This window comes from Parasteatoda tepidariorum, chromosome 2, assembly GCF_982258835.1.
Source record: "Parasteatoda tepidariorum strain Cologne lab strain chromosome 2, Ptep-v5.0, whole genome shotgun sequence".
Lineage (NCBI taxonomy): Eukaryota > Metazoa > Arthropoda > Arachnida > Araneae > Theridiidae > Parasteatoda > Parasteatoda tepidariorum.
Window position 1 is genome coordinate 111,238,920 of NC_141756.1, and position 22,515 is coordinate 111,261,434.

Genomic DNA, 22,515 nt, shown 5'->3' on the forward strand with positions numbered 1-22,515 from the left:
ATTTATTTAAAAACTTTATTAAATAATAATTTTTTATTAGACTAATTATTATTATAATAATTATTTAATAAATATTTATTAAACTAAAAGAGACATTACAGAATAGGACAAATTCGAAAGGTATAATCCCGAGCAAACATATACATATTTTTTAAAAAAAATTGCAAGTTTAAAATTTATTTGGCGATTAAAGTTGGCGGGGATAAAAGCAAGCGAAAAAAACCGCTTTCTTTTTTTTTTATAGGTTAACAAACAAATTTTTTTGTTTGGTTGACGATAATTTACGTTAGGCTTACAATTCTAACTAGTGGTTTACTTAGTCAAAAATTAACTGAAACTTGTTTTGGCCATATTTTTCATTAAGAATAATTTTCAACCAAAGCTTTTAATTTGGCTAACATGTACTGACAATTTTATTACAACGGATTAACGTTTGAAGTTAAAATTAAAGCTTTTATGGCTACTAGATCATGAAGTTATTGGGATGATGATTTACTGTAATGATCTAAACTTTTGACTCCAAGGTAACGAATTAGTTAAAACACACTACGGCCAATTTTTTGGTGCTTATGTTGGTAGGTAGAACTTGCTAAAATGAGTTTGGTGGCAAAACTCTCGGTCAAAATTTAGCAAAAAGTTGTTTCGCAATAATTATATTTTTTGCCTAGCTGGCAAACTTTGATAGAAAGAAGTATAGGAAAGGGAAGTATGGGTCCATATAATCAAAGGGGCTTAGTATTTATGTTTCCTTTCTAGCTCAGGGAATAGAGCTTACACCTTCCAATGAGGTGAACCGGGTTCAAATCCCAGCGATAGCAAGTCTATACGAATTCCGTACGTGTCTCGCACCAACCACAGTGCTAACGTAAAATATCCTCTGTGGTAGACGGATCATGGGTTTAATCCCTTTGCCATCAGACTAATCGTGAGAAGTTTTCGTAGTTTTCCCCAACATGTAACACAAATGCAGGTTAATTCCATCAAAAAGCCTTCCACGAAAGCAAACATTTCTCCCAATATTTGATCTAGGAGTTCCCTTGTCTTCTGGATTGGGTTCAAAATTACAAAGCTACGGAGTTGAACATTAACAGTCGAAGCCCAAAAAATAGAGTCGGCTGTTCAACGACCGTTATAAATTAAATAAAATGAACAATACTCAAATGCATTATACACATAATACATTATACACATATACATTAACAGTGTTGTAAATTTGGCAGTATTATTTTAATTGTTCCTTTTTAAATACTGATAACTTATTTCGTTGTTTGCATTTTGCAGGACATGTCTTCAAAAGAGAAAGATCTGTAGAAAAATATTTTCATTTGCATCATAGTTCTGGTAAGAATTTTTTTAGTTCCTGCTTCAGAAATTTTCAGGATGCTCAAATATAACGAAACTTTGTGGTTTACTTATTTTTCTGACAATGAGGCAAGAAAGCTATAAGTAGTGATGACGCAGGACACTAAAATTTCCTCTATTTTTTCTTGGCTCACGAATTATTACAATACCCTAACATTTGAACGTAGAATACTGACTTGTGTTTCCTGAGTTACAATTTGCATAAACTTTTTGAGTTAAATCTTTTTTGTCTTGGGGGGAGAATTAATAGAAATTTTTGTTGAGATACCAGCTCTAAATATTTTCTAAAAACAATTTAACGTTTGTAGGCAAATTTCAAATTTGTAGTTTTCAGCACGTCCAAGAGAAATTTAGTATAAACTTCCGAGAGCTTGAGACACAAAGAAAAATCCGGAATAGTCCTCGTCTACAACTATTCAAATGCCATGGCCAAAACAAATGTGTAAAATCTGAAGGATAAAAAGTACTTCAGGCTGTAAATTTTATCAAACCAACGTCGAATTACGATTTCTTATAGCATTATCATTAAGAAGAAACATTGCACTTTCTAGGCAAAAAGTTGACTAAAAAATGTTTGTTACTCAGTGTTAGTTGGCTTGCTAAAAGATTTATTTACTTTCACGCTATATCTATTTTACATATGTGGTTTATACATGGAAAAATTTACTAAAATTTTGGTTTGACCAAAGACAAAAGTTAGTCCAAGGTTTTACAAAAGTTAGTTTTGGCCGTTTCTTTTAATTGATGAAGATAAAGCCAAATTTGTTTGTTGGGCTAACAAATTCCTACACTGGACTAGCGCTTGGAAATGAAATTGAAATTTGTAATTAGATCAGAATATCGTGAAAACGTTTTAACGGTAAGGCTAACAAAAGTTTATTCTGCTAACATAGAGCTAACATTTTCTTACAATAAATTAACGTTTGAAGGTAAATATCAAACTTGTGTTTTCTCGAGCATAAAGGAGAAAACATTTGTTCTGGCTTTAACTTATTTTGTTATTTGGATTAATGAAAACTTTTGTTGAGCTAATGATTCCTCAGGCTAAGTTAATGTTTAATGGAAAAATTCGATGATTTTTCTTGGGCTAGCGTATTATTACAATGACATAACGCTGGAAAAAGTTCAAACTTGTCATTTTCAAGTCATAAATTAGCAGAAACTTCTTTGGTCGTAAAATTTTTTTACTGCTTAACTATTGAAAAGAAAATTGATATTCTCATCGTAACGACGTGATTTCTAGATTACGATTCCAAAATTAGTGGGCTATCGTTTGGAAGAAAAATTTAACTTTTATGGTTTAACAAGTTATGGACCTTGTTCTGGATTTTTCACATTCTTCTCCCAAACATAGCGAAATAGTATTGTCGGATACCATGTGATGAAAGCGGAGTCAAGTGCCAACTCCTGGTGAACGAACTATAGTCATGATAAACGGACAGTCCTATTACAGGGACAGACAAGTTCCAATGGAATATTTTGTTCCGTTTTAAGGCTTTATTGAAATAATATTAGTTGGACTTAAAAGACCCATCGGTACGTAAAAGGTTTATGCAGAATCGAAAACTTATAAATATTATTTTGATGAGAAAAAATGAAGAAAAAATTATTCTTAATTCTTAAAGCGAAACTTAAAAGCCAAAAATTTTAGAAAAAAGCGACGATAGAAAAAGTCTGTAAGAAACCACCTAAAAAATGCGCCTGAAAAAAATTACCGTTGAAAACAATAATTTAGAATATAATTCTAATAAAAAAAATTGTTTTTAATTCTTAAAAGAAACCTTTAGCATTGCAACTCTCAGTTTTTCGTATTGCTGCAAGTGGAGAAGATAAAAAAAAACTTTTATTCTTCATTAAAACCTTATTTAGTAATCTTGTAACGTCCACCAAAGAAAGAATACGTGGGTGGATGGAGTAGACTGGTTGGTAGAAAGTTGGACCCTTGTGCAAGTGGTCGTGAGTTCGATCCCCGCCGGCCGAAGACTTCTCGAGTAGTAAATGGTGACTGGTGCACGTTAAATCTGACGGAGAACTAAACTATTCATGTTTCCATCACAAAATATACTTCTGGGAGAACTGAACTGAAATAGATCGTTCTCTGGTTCAGGTCAAAATTATGATTTGTGGATGTGTGAATGGGACCACCCTTTAAACGGGCTATGAGGTGTGCGTGTCTGAATTCGTAATCTTGGCCGTAAATGGCGCTACTGAAAAACAAGAAACGCACTTTCTGCTTTAAAATTCGCTTAGTTACACCCAGCAGGCTACTGGTATGTGCAAGTGACATTAGAAACAACAACAACAAGAATGCGTGGAGCAAAAGTTTCGGTGAAAATAGCACCTTTCTTGCGTAATACAAAAAGTCGAAATTGCTGATTTTGAAGCACATAGCGCAATTTTGGCCGAAAAAAGTCGCGTCAGGTAGCTAATGACAAGCATTTGCAATTTTTTATATATCTAGTTTCCCTGCGGCCGGTGGCGACTGATATTGAGGGGCTAACTTTGGATGACAGAGGTATGGGAAAGAATCGGACTCATATAACAGTTTTGTAATAAAATTTTTCTTTGAACAGTTATGTAATAGTGACCACCTATTCATATGTGTCGTAAATTTATTATTCTTTTAAAAGGCTGATATCTTATTCATATCTTATTGATTACTTTGAATTTTATAGGACAGGATGTTGTCTTAATGATGGAGAATAGTATTTTGTGATTCATCATAGCTCTGGTAAGAATTAAACTCTAGTGCATCAATAAATTTTCGGGCTGTTCAAATATAACAAAAGCGCCTAAAGTCAGAAAGGGATTTGGAATTTGCTCACTTTTTCGGGCAAAGAAGAAGGAAGGTTATGAATGATTTATGATAACAAAAATTGAAATTATTTGAAGCTCAAATTTACTCATATATCATAATTTACTTATGAATATTTCAAACGCATCTTGTAAATAAATAACGTGTAAATTTGGTTTGAAGTTATGACAAGCCCATAAACTGTTCTAACTCAGTCCTTAATTATAAGCTTTGTTAACAGCTTATACTTAAATCCAATTATTTTAGTTTCGAGCTCGAGATACTGCAATGAATTTACGTTTAGAGGTTAAATTCTAATTTGTCGTTTCTGGGTCACAATTTGGCTAAAACTTTTTAGTCTAATTTTTTTGGTGTAAATATTAATGAAAATTTTTGTCAGATTACCAATGCTATTATGTCCTACAACATTCGAATTCAAATTTCAACATTACAGTTTCTAGGACGAAAGTTACCTAACACTTGTTTTGCAAAACTTTTTTTCTTTTAGAAGGGCTAACATTTACTTAAAATGAGTTAAGCGTTTAGTCGCGAAATTCAAACTTGTGATTTCATACATATCAAGTCGTAGAACCGTGGTGGACAGAGCGTTCGTCTTCCAACGAAGTGAACCGGTTTCGAATCCCAGCTAGATCTGGTCGAAACGAATTCCGCATCCAGGTTGCACCGACCACAGTGCTGGAGTAAAACACCTTGACGGATCATGGGTTAGAGTCCCTTTGCCGTCAGGGTAACCATGGTAGATTGTCGCGGTTTGCCTTTCCATGTAACACAAATGCTGGTTAGTTTTGTCAAAAAGTCTTCCACAAAGGTAAATTTCTCCCAATACTTGATCCAGGAGTTCCCTCGTCTTTTGGACTGGATTTAAAATTGCAAGGCCATGGAATATGATCATTTGTAGACATAAACCCGAAAAATTGGCTCAGCTGTTCAACGTTGGTTATAAATATTAAGTTGTACATTTTGAGAAACTTGTATTGGCCATGACTTTTCCTGGTGAAAAAGTTAACAATGCATTTTGTTAAGGTAGCTCTAATAATTTTGTGAAGTGAGCCTATGTTTAGGGACATAATTTCTTTCTTGATTAAAGTTAGCATAAACGTGATTTAGCTATTTTTTTTTCCTACGTGGGCTAAAAAAAATCTTCATCGCACCAACAATTTCCTACAATTTTTAGCAAAATTTCACAGTTTTCATGTAATTATCTAAAATTTATTTTGGCCATACTTTTTAATTATTGATTGGTGTGATAACAAAACTTTTTGTTAAGATAACGATTTCCAACAATGGATGATTATTTGAAAATTTTTCTGACTCTAAAACTTAATTTTTTGTTGATGGAATAATGAAAATTTTCGCTAAGAAGATAATTTTTTTTCAATGGGATAGGTTCTTGATGTGAAATTAATATATGCTGATTCTAGGTCAAAATTAAGGTAAACTTTGCGTTAAATGTTTTCGGATGGTTGCTGTAATGGACAAACATTTGACTGCGAAATTCAAGATTGAAGTTTCTAAATAATAAATTGACTGAAATTTGTTTTAGTCAAAAATAATTTTGTGGACGGGCAATCAAAAATTTACGTGTTGGTCTTCCGATTTCCTTGAAGGGGCAAATGATTGGAAGGGAAATTTAAGAGTGTGGTTTATCGATCAGGAATCAGCTGAAGCATGTTTTGATCATACCCTTTTTGTTTTTACAGTTTCACAAAATTCAAACTTTAGCTATTTTAAAGCATAGAAGCTAAAGTTTTCATTAATTTTGTAGGATGAGATTACTTTTAGGTCTAACGTTTGTTAACAAACTTGTACAAAATGTTGACATTTGGAAACAAAATTCTAGCTTGTGATTTTCAGAACATAAGTTAGTTATAACTTGTTTGCTTAGCTGGCAAACATAGGTTGTCGTAGACTTGACACAAAGTTGCTCATGTGATCTAATTCTTACAGTATTTGTTTTCAAACATATAAATTGTACCGGCAGGAGAATAATCATTATGCGGTACTAAATTTATTAAAAATATTTTTATTTAAAAAAACCTTTTGAAACATTAATAATTTCATGCATTTTACAAAATAGGTTGCTTTTAATGATGAGATTAATTTACGTCATAGAATTGATCGGTATTTTGTAATACAATACATCATAGTTTTAGTAAAAATTTCAACTTAAATGCCTCATCAATTTTAGGGATTTTGCAAAGATAGCGAAAGCTTCTAAGTTTCTTTTTTCAAAGGAGAGGAAGGTAATGAGCAATGCTTATGAAATAGACTAAATTTTCCCTCATTTTTATCGACTAACAACCTACTACAATGAGCTAATGTTAAACACTTGCTGCTGGGGTGAATGTGAGAGATCTTCGTGGTTTTCTTCTACCTGTAACTCAAAAGTAGGTGAGTTCCATCAAAAAGTCGTTCACGAAGGCTATAGTTTGTCCCAATGCTTGATCGGATATTGAACATTGGCTACAGATTCAATGTTCAACGCCAGCAATAAAATAAAATGAGCTGATGTTTAAAGGTAAAATATTAACCTATGTCTTATAGGCCAAAAGTTATCTAAAACTTATTTTCACACGACCATTTTGGCACTTATCACGAGCTAACGTTTGACGGTAAAATACAAATTTGTTGTTTTGGTGTTTAAATAGTGCATTAAAACAAGGAAATTCGAAGACTCTTTTCAATGTTAACTAACGGTAGGGTATCGGACCTTAATATTGACCTAAAATTTTTAAATTGGACCACGTATTATATTACAAGGTGATAGTGTACCCTACCACAGAAAATAATTATAGGTCAATTAGGGGGTACACAGCGTGACCCTAAAGTTTACTATGTATGCCTATGCGAAATAAGGGGTTCTGAGAAGCTTAAAATGAAGAAATAAGCGTTCTAAAATGCTTTAAAAATTCAAAGACATCTTTCAATGGTTAACTAACGCAAGGCGCAATATCAGACCTTAATATTGACCCATAATATTTAAATTGGACAAGGTATTATATTACAGGGTAATAGTGTACTCTACCACAGGAAATAATTATAGGTCAATTAGGGGGTACACTATGTATATTTTAAATAGTGCATTAAAACAAGGAAATACGAAGATACTTTTCTATGTTAACTAACGGCACGGTATCGGACCTTAATATTGACCTATAATTTTCTAAATTGGACCACGTATTATATTACAGGGTAATAGTTTACCCTACCACAGGAAATAATTATAGGTCAATTAGGGGGTACACAGCGTGAACCTAAAGTTTACTATGTATGCCTATGCGAAATAGAGTGTTCTGAGAAGCTTAAAATGAAGAAATAAGCGTTCCAAAATGCTTTAAAAATTCAAAGACATCTTTCAATGGTTAACTAACGCAAGGCGCGATATCAGACCTTAATATGGAACCATAATATTTAAATTGGACCAGGTATTATATTACAGGGTAATAGTGTACCCTACAACAGGAAATAATTATAGGTCAATTAGGGGGTACACTATGTATATTTTAAGGCTACACAGTACCCTAAAATTCGCAAAAATATGCAAAAAAAATATTTTTGCATTTTTGGGTGGCTAATGTGGTTGGGAAGCAAGTTGAAAAATTTTGCATCTGAGATCTAATTAGTTTTAGAGATATTAGGATTTTTCCGAGTTGTGTCAGACTCACAATTTGACAAGCGAGGGGGCGTGGTTAGTTTCGTTTTCTTTTAAATCTAATTTTAAAACTTTTTTTTTCAAAAAAAGACTTATTTTATTTCGATGATTATTAATTTTCACTTTCTCCAAAAGTTATCAAATTTCACTTTCACTTCTTGAAGCATTGTTGTTTATTTATGTTCGGTGTTTGATGGATGCGTTCTAAAGTTGTGTTTTTACTAAATTTTTATTTATAAAAAGTCTTTTTTAAGACTAATATTTTTTAATTTATAAATACATTCGTAACAGAATATTTGTTATACTTGATTGACTGAATATTTATGTAATTATGCTAGCTATTTCTTTAATCCTATTGCTTTGTTTGTCTAAACCATTGTTACGTGTATTTTAGCCGATACAGGTTACATATAAATTTTAAATGTGAAAAAATATAATACTATTAATATTCAAGTAAATTAGTGTTTTTGGACCAGCAATAAGTTTGTTTATAATATATTAAGAAAGTAGGACTGTACAAGCATTTTTAGTTTTGGTTTTATGGTTCTCTTTACTTTAAAAGTCATTTTCTCAGACTTTCTTTTTTGTTGATGCCACTGTTTTCGATTCCCTAAGGCTTTTTTCCCTTTAAAGATAAAGCCTTGAAATTTTTTGTAGAAACTTCTATGTATATACAGACCAAAAGTTAGTATGGATTTCAGTGTGAGATGTATAATTTTTTTTTAATAAAAATTTGAAGTTGGAGTTTTTAGAATTTTCGGGTTTTCCACGTGTTTAGTAACGATAAAAATAATTAAGATTCAACTAAGTATCAGAGCATCAAATCCATACTAACTTTTGTTCCTAATAATCTAAGATATTTATATTATTTAAAATAACTGAAAAATTTTGAAAATTAAAAAAGTTATAAAAATTTAAAAAAATCTTGAATTTTTTAAAAAAATTTAAATTTTTTAAATTGTGGTTTGTCGATTTCCCTTTTCTTTTTGAAAATCAGTTTAATAATATAATACAAATGAAAATCTATTATTACTTTTAATATTACAGGCCTTAAAAAATTTTTTTACAAAAGGGTACCGTGTAGCCTTAAGTGATATAGGTTCTTTATCTAGTTTATAGGTTCTTACGTTAATATCCTCTTGGTGATTTTATAAGCATTTTAACTAGTAATACAATAATTTATTAACGAATTTAAAATAAATCCATACTATTTTATAAGTAAATAAAATTAGCTAAAGTAATGTTCCCTATACAAGGTATCCGCTCACCTGGAAAGTCATGAATTTCGGTATTGAACAAAATTTGTCATGAAATGCCATAATTTTTACTATTTTTTAAAAAAAAAATCATGGAAAGTCCTGGATTTAGGTCTCCGAAAAATCTAATTTTTAAAATGGAATCTCCCTCCCCCCAATTTCATCCTGTTCCGAATATCTGAATTTCTAACAAAATCACCACTCAGTCATATTTTATTTGAATATAAAATGATTTTATCATGTTCTTTAAAAATTATGGTGTTCTTTCAAAAAATGAAAGAAAAAATATCATTTCTGGAGCGAATTATCCTTTAAACTCTCTTCTGTGATTTAAGAATTTTTATTATTTACTTCTTTATTTTAACAATTTAAAATTCTAGTTGAAGCAAACCAGCTATTGGCGATATTTTTTTATTCCGAAATGAACAGAAAAATCAGGAGTATTTCTTTCGTTTCTGATGAAAAAGAAAAGTATCCTTTGAATATAATTCTGCAGGAAAAAAAAATTTGCTTTTGTATTTTTTTCAGCTATTTTATTGTTTCAACTCTTTCCTTACTCTGTTTTTTAAGTTTAAAATCTATAAATATGAAGATGAAGAGCGTAATAGTTTTGGTTATGCCTATTTCGAATAATGTTATTGTAATGCTTTTCTTAATTTATTGTTGCGTTTTTGTTGGAGAAAATAGCAACTTCGTTAAGTCATGAAAAATTCTTGGAATTAGTCATGGAAAATGATGTAAAGTCATAAATTTGAAAATCTGAAATGTAGCAGATTCCCTGTATATAATACGGCTTGACCAAGTATTCGATTTGTACTTTGAATACCGAAAACTATCTTTATAATTTTTTTAATCCTCTTAGAAAAAAAATTTATATTTGATACAGTATATTGCATGGTTGTCATTACTTAAAAGTTGAAACATGAAATGTAAGATTGAAATTGTCTGTAAAAATTGCAAAAAATTGAGAATTTTATCTAAAAGTAAACATATTTTTAAACTCCATAACATTGGTATACACTACAAATGAGAAAAATTCAATTCATATATTCAATATTTGTTTATTAGAGAAATAGATTTATATATCTGTTATATATAGAATGTCATTACATTTTCAACCACAAGCTAGATAAATTTATTAAATTACCTGTGTTTATATGTTTATCATTTTATAAAGAAAAGATTTGGCACGATATAGTAATAGGTTACAAATTTTTTCTTTCTAAATTTAATATTTTTGCTTCTAATTGTTATTGTTAACTGTTTCGAAAGAAACTTTCAACATGTTTCCCAAAGTGCCATTAAAAGACAACCAATGTCGAATATATCTTTTCACCTACACATAAAGCCACAACCTTTGCATCGGGAGAAAAACCACGGAAACCTTACATGATTAACCCGACGGTGGGGGGATTTTAACCCATGACCCATTTACAGTGATGATTTTTTTACTTTAACTTTCAGGTCAGTGCAAGGCGTGATAGAACCCATATACCCCAGTCATCGAACCCAGGAAACCTCGTCGGGAAGGGAATTGTTTTTTCACTGAGTAAACGTGACTCCTCCTTAACAATTTTATTTTATTTTATAACCGTCATATTTATGATTTACGACTACCAATGTTCAACTACGTAGCCTTGTAATTTTGAACCCAATCCAGAAGACAGGGGATCGAGTATTGCAAGGACTTTTTTTTAATGGAATTAGCCAGCATTTGCTTTTCATGGAAAGGAAAACCACGAAAATCTCCCTCAGTTAAGATGATTGCAAGGGGACTCTAAGACGTAATCCGTCTGACACTGAGGATACTTTAGGCTAGCACTGTGGTCGATGCGAGCTTGAATCGACCAGCCATCACCGGGATTCGAACCCGGTTCACCTCACCTATCCCCGGTTACCATCAGGGGATTAAAACTATGTCTTACATATTGCTTTCAAATATACTGATTGGCAATTTCCTTTCAATTTTTTTACTAGTAACATATTAAAACCCGCCATGAATAAAAGGAGCTGTGAGTGAATGTTAAGTATAAAATTATGCTTCGCAAGAGCTTAAAGTTGGTAATGTGGAAACGCCAACATAAGAAAAAAAAAGTGCTTAATTGATCAGATCTTAGATATTAGAAATTCGAATATTATTTTCCCTACCAGCCACTTATCAAAGCAAAAAATTTCAACCCCTTTTAAAAGAAAGTATTTAAATTCTTTTTTGGAGCTTTTTACTAGTTTTGATAAGAAAAATTATATTACTAAGTGTTATTAACTAATTATCCCACGCAAAGGTTACTAATTAATTTCGTGGATAATTGTTTCTCAACATTAGGCTATAAATTTTTAACAAAAAAGTGCGCACGAGTTTGCTCTTAAAAAATAAATGTGTTCAAATTCAATACTTAATCAGTTTCGAAAACGAAAAAAAGTACCGTATTCAAAAATATTTTTAAAAAATTGAAGTATCTAAGACGTTCTCGTTTTTCATATTTTTATTTTTAAGTGATAAAATGTTCGCGACTTTACAGCCATTTCGTACAGATTTATTCCATCAATGCAAGTTATTGTTTACAATTATTATTACAAGTATTGAAATTAATGTTATAAGTATGTGCTATAGTTATTGTTACAAGTATTGTTAATGCAAGTTATTGTTATATTTCCAAACGATAATCTAAGGAATCTTCAAATGAGTTTTTGAAAGATTTTATAAAATGATCAGCAGCAGTGATTATTGTGAAAAAATAGGTTAGACATTTTTGTAATCACCGAATTATAAATAACAATGTTAAATTTAACGTCCTAAAAGGGAATGATGTTTTCTAATAATAAAAAAGCCATTTCGAGATTTATCACCTGTAATATTAATTAAATAAACGTTTCATTCAAATGTCTCGATAAAGAATGTTGCATTATTCAATTAAAATAAAACAGTTTCTAATTAAATCCCAATGTAGCGATGAAACAAATTTATTGAGCTGTGGATAAACCTTGTTCATTTTAACAGTGATAAAATGAGCCAAAAAAATAAAATTAACTATTGTAAAATAAAATAAATGTTTCTGTTTTGCTTATAAATAGCTAAGTAGAATATTTTTTGCGGTATCTTCGAATATGGTTAGATTGTTTCGTGAAAAATGATTAAATCAATGAATTTTAGATTCAAATGTCGTGCTGAAGTGTCCAAATAATAAATGATGCGTAATCAAAGTAAAAAGTTAAGCATTAAATAAAATAAAGCATAAAATTTAAAATCAAGCGTAAAATAAAAATTGCGTACACTAATGCAAAAAATATAAAGTAAAGCGAAAATAGTAAAATATTTAATAAAGTAGAAGATGTATAAAATAAAAAGCATTAAATGAAGTAAACTTAAAATATTAAGTAGAAAATAAGTAGTAGTAAAATGTGAAGTATCAGGAAAAGTTAAAGCGTGAAATATGAAATAAAAACATAAGGCATGTGGGAAGTGTTATGTAAAATGTGAGATATAAAGTGAAGCAAGAAGTGAATTAGGAAAAAGTCAAGCATATGTTAAAAAGAGTTAAACGAAAGCGTAAAATATAAAAGCAAAGCGTAAAGTAAAAAACTGATGGTAAAAATCGAAAAGCATAAAAAGTGAAATCTAGAAAAAAAGTAAAGCATAGCGTAAAGTAGAAAGTATAGTCAAATGTATAATATAGTAAAGAGAAAAAGTAAAGAAGACCCTAAATTTATATATAGTAAAAAGTACAGCATAGTTTAAAGTAAAGTATAAAATAGTAAATAAAATACAATTATAGCGTAAATCAAAGTATAATGTAAGGCTAAATTAATATTGTTTAAAGTCAAGAGTAAAACATAAAGAGAAAAGTAAAGTAGAAGAAATTAGAAGGTGCAATAAAACGTGAAATATAATTTACAACAGTGTTTACCAACTGGCGGCCCAAGGGCTGCATCCAGCCCGCGAAGCCTAAAAAATCTAAATGGATTAGAAGTACTTTTCTTCGTTTAAAAACAACTTAATTTCTTCGTTTCTGTGAAATTGAACACACCAACGGTGCAAAAAAATTTATTTCTCAGGTTAAATTCTACTTCTTATTTAAATTAGTAATTCAATACTTTTGTTTTGTATAACTTCATAAAAATCTAACAGTAATATTTAATGCTCCTTCAAACATGAAACAGTTCTATGTAAAATTTTGATAAAGTAGCGGCCTGCCATTTGACTGGTGTTTTTAATTGCGGCCCCCGGCCTCATGTAAGTTGGAAACCCCTGATTTACAACGTAAGATATAAAGTAAAGCGTGAAACATAAAGTGAATCGTAATGTTCCCATGAGCTTTACGCAAGAATAGTTAAATTATATTCTTTTATTCAGGTTAAAGCTATGCGTAATCAGTTTTATTAATTATCTAAGCTTTAACGAGTTGAATTAATTTTATTTGAAAGTTTTCAATTATTATAAAAGTGGTTCTTTTTCAGGATCTAAAGAAAAAAAATGTATCTGCCTGATATTGTAATAGTAGAATAATATAGGTAAGTTTTAATTTATATTTTCTGATCGACTCTTTAGGCCGGTTCCACTTATTGTTTTATGCATTCACATGATGGTATGTATTTCCTTACATAAGGTTACTTTTACTTTTTGATCAAATAAATTTCTTTTTTCATTTTTTTTTTAAAGTTAGATAACGTTTCTGATGCAATTCTATTAATTCATATTTCTAAAGAGGTAAATAGTTCGTGCGTATTTTACATAGTTAAAAACAATTAACTAAGTTTAGTCCAGTTCTGTTTATACCGGTCTTTAAAATTTTTGTTCAAGCATGTACTCTTTTTTTTTTTTTTTTTTTTTTGTTGGTCAGCCCCTTTTTTGTGCATTCTTCTACTTTTTTTTGTGGCTAAATCATTTTATCATTTTAACGGTAATTTCCGTTCCTTTAGTTTTTTTGACACAAATTTATAAATTTTTTTTTACTACCACTTGAATTATGTGTCTACGTAATTCTTTAACGTCTTTTTTTTCTGTAAAATTCTAATTACGCAGCTACACTTCTTTACTACAATTTTCCATGTTTTTTTACGTTTCCGTGAATTTTATTTTTGTTTCCTTTTTCCATGTTGGTTGTTCCTTATCATTTTATGATAGCAGTGCTCTGCTTTTTGATGTTCGCTTTTTCACTTATTCATTTATCCGGGTTTTTTTTTCTTTTATTTATTTTTTATTTTATTTTCCCTTCTTTAACGCCCCACTTACATTTGTTATGAACATGCAATGTTTTTGGAGGCTATTTTCCTCTTGAATTTCTCACGAGTTCATTTCTTTCCATTTATCCATATTTTAGTTCGTTTCCGTGAGTTTGATGTCTGTTATTCATTGTTTTCAATGTTCGTTTTCCGATGTTTTGCTTTGCGTCTTCAAATTGCGTTTTAGTCTTCCATTTATTCGTAGTGTTTTGTTCATCGCCTTTTCTTAGTGTTTATTTTCCATGCTTTCATTATGTTTGTTTTCCATTTTCTTATTAAGCTTATTTTTCGTTTGCTCGTGGTGGTTCGTTCTTTGCCTTTTCATCTTGTTCGTCATCCGTTTGCTCGTGGTGGTTTCTTTTTTTGCCTTTTCATTGTATCTGTTCTTTCGTTTGTTCACGGTCCCTTTGTTTTTCGTCCTTTCATTGTGTTTTGAGTTTATGGTGTTTTATTTTCCGGTTTCTAATTAATTTTTCTTCTTCATTTTTTTTTTGTTTGCATTTATTTTTTTATTGTTTGCCTCCTGTTTTTCTAACTATTTTATATTTGGTTCATGATATTTACTTTTTCCCTTTTTTAATGTATTTGTTTACTGTTTCTTAATGGTGATTTGTTTTTCGTGTTTTTACAATGTTTGTTTTCGTGCCTTTTCATTGTGTTTGTTTTTGATGTTTTCCAGTTTTTTATCTTGTTTTTCCTGTTTGTGACAGGGGCTTTCAATACTTACTCTTTCAATATGTTTACCTTTATTCACCGCGCTTCGTTTTTCATCTCTCAATTGTGCTCAGTTTCTGTTTGTTCATGGTGTTTTGTTTCCTGCTTTTTAATTATGTTTGTTTTTTCACTTTTTCATTGTTTGTATTAGTTTTTTCATTGTTTCTTATTAGTTTTTTGATTTTCATTGCTTTCTGATTTTATTTATATTTTTTTTTGTTCATGATATTTAGTTTTTTTCTTTTTCAATGTGTTTGTTTTCCGTTTGATCACAGTACTTTTTTTCGCCTTTTCATTGTGTTTGTTCTCCGTTTGTTCTTGGTGTATTCCGTCTTTTTTATCATGCTTTTTCCCATTTGTTCGGGATGGCTTTGATTTTTGCTCTTTCAATGTGTTTCTTTTCCGTTTGTTCATAGTATATTATTTTCCCTTTCACGATGTTCACGATGCTCACATTTCCCTTTCACGATGTTCATATTTGTTCACGATGCTTTGTTTTTCGTCATTTAATTGTGCACGTTTTCTGTTTGTTCTTGGTGTTTGTTTTTTAATTATGTCCATTTTTCATTGTTTCCCGTTTTTTCATTTTTTTTTTCGTATTTCATTGTTTTTTCCGTTTTTTTATTGTTTAATTCTTTTTGTTCATAACGTTTTGCTTTTCGTCCTTTCATTACATTTTTTTCATTTGTCCTCCGCTGCTTATGTTTCGTCTTTTTATTGGTTTTTTTTTATTTGTTTATGGAGTTTTCGTAGTTTTGTTTATTTGTTTACGGAGTTTTTTTCAATATTTGAATTCAGTTTTTTTTTCATTTCCTAATTTATTATTCCCATTTCCTTTGTGGTGTTTTTTAGTTTTCTTTCTATCATTCGTTTTTGCATGTTTCTAGCACTCTATTTTAATCTTTACATAGTTTAATTTTTCCAAGTTTGCTTTCGATCTCCTGCGAAATGAATAATTTTTAACACGTTATGGCATGTTATTTTAATGCAGCTTGTTTCAGTTTTTATAGGATTATTTTGCTCAGTAGTCTAAGTAGTTAGGACCCGTTTGGATGATTCAAGAATGGTTAATCAAGTGTGGAAACTAATGGACATATTTAGATACTGACCTATCAAATTGGATCAATTTTGAAGACTCTAAAATTAAACTATTTATAAAACTTTTGCTGTAAGTATAGCATTTTTATTCCTTCTCATTTTTTAACTGCTTTCGAAAACTACAGTATATAAATTAAACTATTTATAAGCTGTTGAAACCGATTTGTGCAGCCTTAAGCAGCATGAGAGTAAAATAGTTCATTTCTGACCATTCTGGTATGCGTCGAAATCCGAGATGATTGTCTATTATTCTCCTCTAATTCAAAAATAAATCTTACTCTGTTCTGAAAAAAAATGCCGTATTCCAAAGAGTTTATAAGAGTTGGAAGTGCCTGCAGCATTCTCGTTTTTTATATTTTCCTAAAGGTCAAATTGAGAAAACAACAATGAATAATTTAGTTTAATGAATAATAGAATAGATAAAAATTGGAATTTCTAATCCTTTTCAGAATAACGTAGGTTCCGGAAAATATTTAGCTGAAATGTTCCTTCCTTTGTATGACCTTTGACACCTTTTTCAGATAGTTAGGTTAAGAAATAGTGTAGAAACCATTATAAAATTATCAGGGAGAATAATATCGAAAAAAAGTTTATACATTATAAACTTGTTAACTTTTAACATTTTCTGCATTAAAAATTTTGAATCGGCATTTTTCATTGTTATAGTGCCTTCCATCCATTAAGAGTAAACTCTCCTTATTTTCGAATGAACAGAAATTAATTACGAATTTCTATTTCTGTTGTAAATTATTAATAAAATTTGTGTTATTCTCACAATGAACCATGTTTAGAAATAACATCGAAAATAGAAAGGAATGTTTATTGGACTTTTCAAACAAAGTATGCTTGTTCTTTTCTATTCTGGACACCTAGTCACTGAAAATAAGCATATCACATCCTATGCTTAAGTAAGAATTTAACAACGTGGCATCTTGCTCTTGTTTTAGCTATTCTTGAAGTAATCTAATTTTAGAACTCAAATGAACAAGGTAACTTTTCAAAAAAAAATTAGTCGATATTTCAATTCATTTTATAAAATTTTGAGAAGAATATTCATTATTTCTATTAAAACTCTTGATCTCTGAAACACATAACAGCTACTAATGTCCGCCTTTTTCTTTCTTCAAACTTTTATTTTAAATATGAAGTAATTTCAATTCACTATTTTTTTAAGAAAAAAAAATTAATGTGATTTAAAAATAACCCACCCCTTAATATCCTTATATAATGTTTGAAAGATCCCTATAATGTTGCATAAATGTTTATGTAATAATAATAAATATGTGATATTTTTTCAGCTTTCGAAAACTTCATGAAATACAAATTGAACAAAGATTCGACATCCTAGCTTTTTAACGGTAAGTAATATAAAAGAAGAGAGTAATAATTTTCGTATTGATATGAACCAGCATTATTATAAATTTTTAAGGAAACAAAAGGAAACCGCAATATAAATAGAGAGATTAATAGCAAGCAAAATTGCGTACGCTAAAAGGAAATTGAATTCAAGACGTACATTTTCGACAAAAAGACAATATATTCGTCAAAATTTAAAAAGCATTATGAAAAATTTTGAGGCCTTCTAATCATGTTGAAGTCATTTTTAAAAACGTAAGTAATATTAATGCGGAAAATAAATCCACGATATAAGGAAATTAAAATGATTCATTTTTCTGCTGAACGCATTTAAAAATCTTGACGTAGACTTACATAAAATAGGTTAAAAATTTTGAGTTAACGAATTATTAATAGCAAAGTTAACATTAACGTCCTGATAGGGCACGGTGCTTACTGATAATAATAATAAAACTATTTTAAGATTTAATTGCCTGTAATATTAAATAAAATAAACGCTTTATTGAAATATCACGATGCAGAATGGTACATTATCCAATTAAAATAAACGAGTTTCTAAATAAATCTCACAGTAGCGAAAAATTTAACAAGGTAAACTGCAGTTATACCTTCTTCATTTTGACATAGAAGTAAAATGTGGTAAAAAAAAATTCTTGAATACCGTGAAATTAATGCTTTTTTTTTGGCATAAGTAATTAGGTAGCATTTTCTTTATCGTATTTTCGAACATATTCTTATTTTTCATTAAAAAAACTCCAATTGATAAATTTACAGCATAAATGTTTTGCTGAATCATTCCGATATTAAATTGTGCGTAAACCAAGTTAAAGTTAATTTAAGCCTAAAATAAAGAGTAAATTTTTATATAAAGATTAAAATGAAAATTGTGCATAGTAGTAATGTATAAAATACAAAGTAAAGCTAAAAATATAAAGCGTGCACTTTTCTTACGTTACTAAATATTTTGCTCTTAAAAATAAAAATAAAAGCGTAAAATGAAAAGTAGAAATTATAGTGAAGAATAAAGAGAAGTAAAAGTAAAGTACCGGGTAAAGTATAAGCGTAAAGTAAACTAAGCGTAAAATATGAAGTGTAAATTAAAGTGTGAGTAAAGTAAAGTAAAGCGTAAAATGTAAAAAGCAGAAATGCAAAGTATAGAAGAAATAAAGCATAATATAATGTATAACGTAAAGTAATGCATAAAATATCGCAAAACGCCAATAAAGGGTAAAATAATGTAAAAAGTGAACTATACAGGAAAGTGTAAAGTGAAGTGTTAATATAAAGGTAAAATATAGAATAACGTAAGCAATATATAAAATAATGTATCCAAAATGCAAATAATGTAAAACCTGCAATGCAATATAAAATAATAAAGTAATCATGAACATAATATAAACTAATGTAGGGCGTCAAATATAAGCTTAACATACGAAGTAAAACGTTAAGTGAGAAATAAAGTATGAAATAAAGAGCGTGTAAGGTGAAAATTATAAAAATTGTATTATATCATGCATAAAATAGAGCCTTAAATATAAAGTAATGAGCAATGTAAAAAAAAAATATGTATAGTAAAAAGAATACAATAAAATACACTATCGTATAAAGTAAAGCGTAAGGTAAATTTTTAAAACGAAGCGTCATGTAAACTAAGAACAAAGCGTGAAGCAAAACACAAAGTGTATAAATTATATCGTAAAATGAAATGTTGAGAAAAAGGGTGTAAAATAAAGAGCAAAGAATAGCAAAAATCGTGCACAGTATATAGTAAAGTGTAATGTAATTCAATGTGAATAATAATGTAAATTAAAGTAGAAAGTAAATAATTTAACAAAACTAAGTTTGAAGACTATAAAAAAAAAATTTGAAAGATTAAAAAAAAAAACGTAAGTAAAATGTAAAAAATAGAGTATGTGTGGGGTAAACTAAAGCGTGAAATATAAAATGTATACAGTATTTAGTTCAAAGAAAAGTAAAACGCCTATTCAGTAAAAGTTGCTTTCAGTAAAAAATAAAGCGTAAAACGAAAAAAATAGAGAAAAGCTTAAAGCAAATTCCAAGCATAATTTCTAAATGAGAGATAAAAAGTAAAGCAGAAAAAAGTTAAGCGCAAGATAAAATGGGAAATAAAATAATTATAATGCATAAAATAAAGTTTACCGAGAAGTATGAAGTAAAGTAATGCGTGAAAAGTAAACGAAAACATTATCAAAAACTAAAAATATAAAAATGAACTATAAAGTCTGTTAGTAGCGCGTAAAAACAAAATTAACGCATAAAAAGAGTAAACGCGTATAACGTATAAGAAAAGTAAAAGTAACGCATAAAGAAATTAAACGCGTACAAGAAACACATAGAAAAGTAATTGTAATGCAGAAGGTAATAAAGTAATGTAAAGGTAATAAAGAAATGGAAAACGTATATTACATAAAAGAGAATATAGCAAGGCTTGAAAGAAAAGTAAAAGCAACGCATAAATACAGTAAAAAAAAAGTTAATGCGTGAAAAACGCATAAGTGTAAAACAAAGTAAATAGTGTAAACTAAAGAATAAACAAAAGTAAAGCATAAACTAATTACGCGTTAAAGTAACGCTTAAGAAAAGTACCATTTAAAAAAACGCGTGAAATATAACGCGAAAATTAAATGTATACGCAAAATCAACGCACAAAGTATAGGGAAATAAAAAACGCATAGGAGAAATAAGCGCGTAAAAACTACGGTATAACTAAAATAAGAGAGTAAATGTAGCGCATAAAAGTAAAAGTCATTCATAAAAAAAGCAAACAAATAAAAACAATGCATAAAAAAGTAAAAAATCATAAGTAAAAGTAACGCATTAAGAAAAATAAAATATAAAACAGATAGTGTGTAAATTAAGTAAAAATAAATAAAAAAACAATTAAGTGGGTAAGAATAATGTAAAAAAAAAATTAAACGTGAAAAAGTAATGCTTAAGAAAAGAAGCGTAAATGTAGGGCATTAAGAAAAAAAAACCTAAAAATAACAGTAAAGGAAAGCGTAGTTAAAAAAAAGCTACGCGTAATGCGTGTAATACATTAGAAACGAAAACAAGTGAAAGAAAGTAAGACAAAAAAAAGGCGTAAAATATAATAACGCTTAAATTTAAAAGTAACGTATAGGAAAAATAGACGTGTAAATGTAACATATTAAAAAAATGAGTCGTAAAATATCATGACGCATAAAAGTAATATGTAAAAATAAGAGACACGCAAGACAATTTAAAGCGCAAATATAAAGAGTACCTAGTAAAATATAAAGTTTAGAAACGCCTAAAAGTAAGGCTTAAAAATGTTTCTAAAGAAAGCGTAAGAAAGTCAAAGTGCATATGAAACGCATAATGAAAAGAAACACAAAAAATAAAATGCACATAACGGGCGAAGTAAGGCATGAAAATGAACGCTTAAAATTAATGCATAAGAGAAACGCGTAGAAATAACACATTAAAATAAATGTATAAAATAAGAAATGCGCTTCCTAAAGCGTAAAAAAAAAGTAAGAAGTAAAAGCAACGCATAATAAATTAGACACCAAAAAAAAGGATAAAAGAAAGTAAAAGTAAAGCGTAGAAATCACTTAAGAAAGGTAAAACTGCGTAATAATATTAAAAGTGAGGCATACGAAATGCACCGCTGAATCAAAAAATAAAATATAAAGCAGATAGTGTGTAAATTAAGTAAAAAAAAAAAACAATTTAGTGGGTAAGAATAATGTAAAAAAGCATTACCTTTTCACGTTTAATTTTAAGAAAAGAAGCGTAAATATAGGGCATTAAGAAAAAAAAACCTAAAAATAACAGTAAATGAAAGCGTAATTAAAAAAAGCTAGGCGTAAGTGCATGTAATGCATTATAAACAAAAACAAGTAAAAGAAAGTAATACATAAAGGAAAAAAAGAAGTAAAATATAATAACGCTTAAATTTAAAAGTAACGTAGAAGAAAAATAAACGTGTAAATGTAACGTATTAAAAAAATGAGTCGTAAAATATCATACTCATAAAAATAATATGTAAAAATAGGAGACAAGCAAGACAATTTAAAGCGCAGATATAAAAAGTAACTAGCAAAATATTAAGTTTAGGAACGCCTAAATGAAAGGCTTAAAAAAGTTTTTAAAGAAAGCGTAAGAAAGTCAAAGTGTAAAAACAACGAATAATAAAATGTAACACAAAAAATAAAATGCATATAACATGGGAAGTAAGGCATGAAAATGAACGCTTAAAATTAATGCATAAGAGAAACGCGTATAAATAACACATTAAAATAAATGTATAAAATAAGAAATGCGCATCCTAAAGCGTAACAAAAAGTAAAAGCAATGCATAATAAATTAAACACCAAAAAAAGCGTAAAAGAAAGTAAGAATAAAGCGTAGAAAACGCTTTAGAAAGGTAAAACTGCATAATAAAATTAAAAGTAAGGCATCCGAAAAGCACCGCTTAATCAAAAAGAGTGTAAAATATAATATCGCAGCATAAATAGACTTATAAAATTCAAAGTGTAAAAGCAACGCATAATTGAAAGAATCGCAAAAAATAAAATGCATATAACGGGGGAAGTAAGGCATGAAAATGAACGCTTAAAATTAATGCATAAGAGAAACGCGTAGAAATAACACATTAAAATAAATGTATAAAATAAGAAATGCGCATCCTAAAGCGTAACAAAAAGTAAGAAGTAAAAGCAACGCATAATAAATTAAACACCATAAAAAGCATAAAAGAAAGTAAGAGTAAAGCGCAGAAAACGCTTAAGAAAGGTAAAACTGCATAATAAAATTAAAAGAAAGGCATCCGAAAAGCACCGCTTAATCAAAAAATAAAATATAAAGCAGATAGTGTGTAAATTAAGTAGAAAAAAAAAAAAAAAAAAAAAAAAAAAAAAAAAAAACAATTTAGTGGGTGGGAATAATGTAAAAAAGCATTACTTTTTCACGTTTAATTTTAAGAAAAGAAGCGTAAATATAGGGCATTAAGAAAAAAGAACCTAAAAATAGCAGTAAATGAAAGCGTAGTTAAAAAA

General features: G+C 29.1%; 1 long non-coding RNA gene across 1 annotated transcript in view; it reads left to right on the forward strand.

Annotated features, from left to right (window-relative positions):
- The first annotated feature begins 1,280 nt into the window (after nt 1-1,280).
- LOC107452043 (uncharacterized) overlaps nt 1,281-22,515 on the forward strand; it is a 36,353-nt gene continuing 15,118 nt past the window's right edge. The window contains exons 1-4 of the long non-coding RNA XR_015431612.1: nt 1,281-1,341; nt 4,038-4,093; nt 13,541-16,187; nt 17,416-17,475. This is a non-coding gene — a long non-coding RNA (uncharacterized LOC107452043). The remainder of the gene's footprint in view (nt 1,342-4,037; nt 4,094-13,540; nt 16,188-17,415; nt 17,476-22,515) is intronic.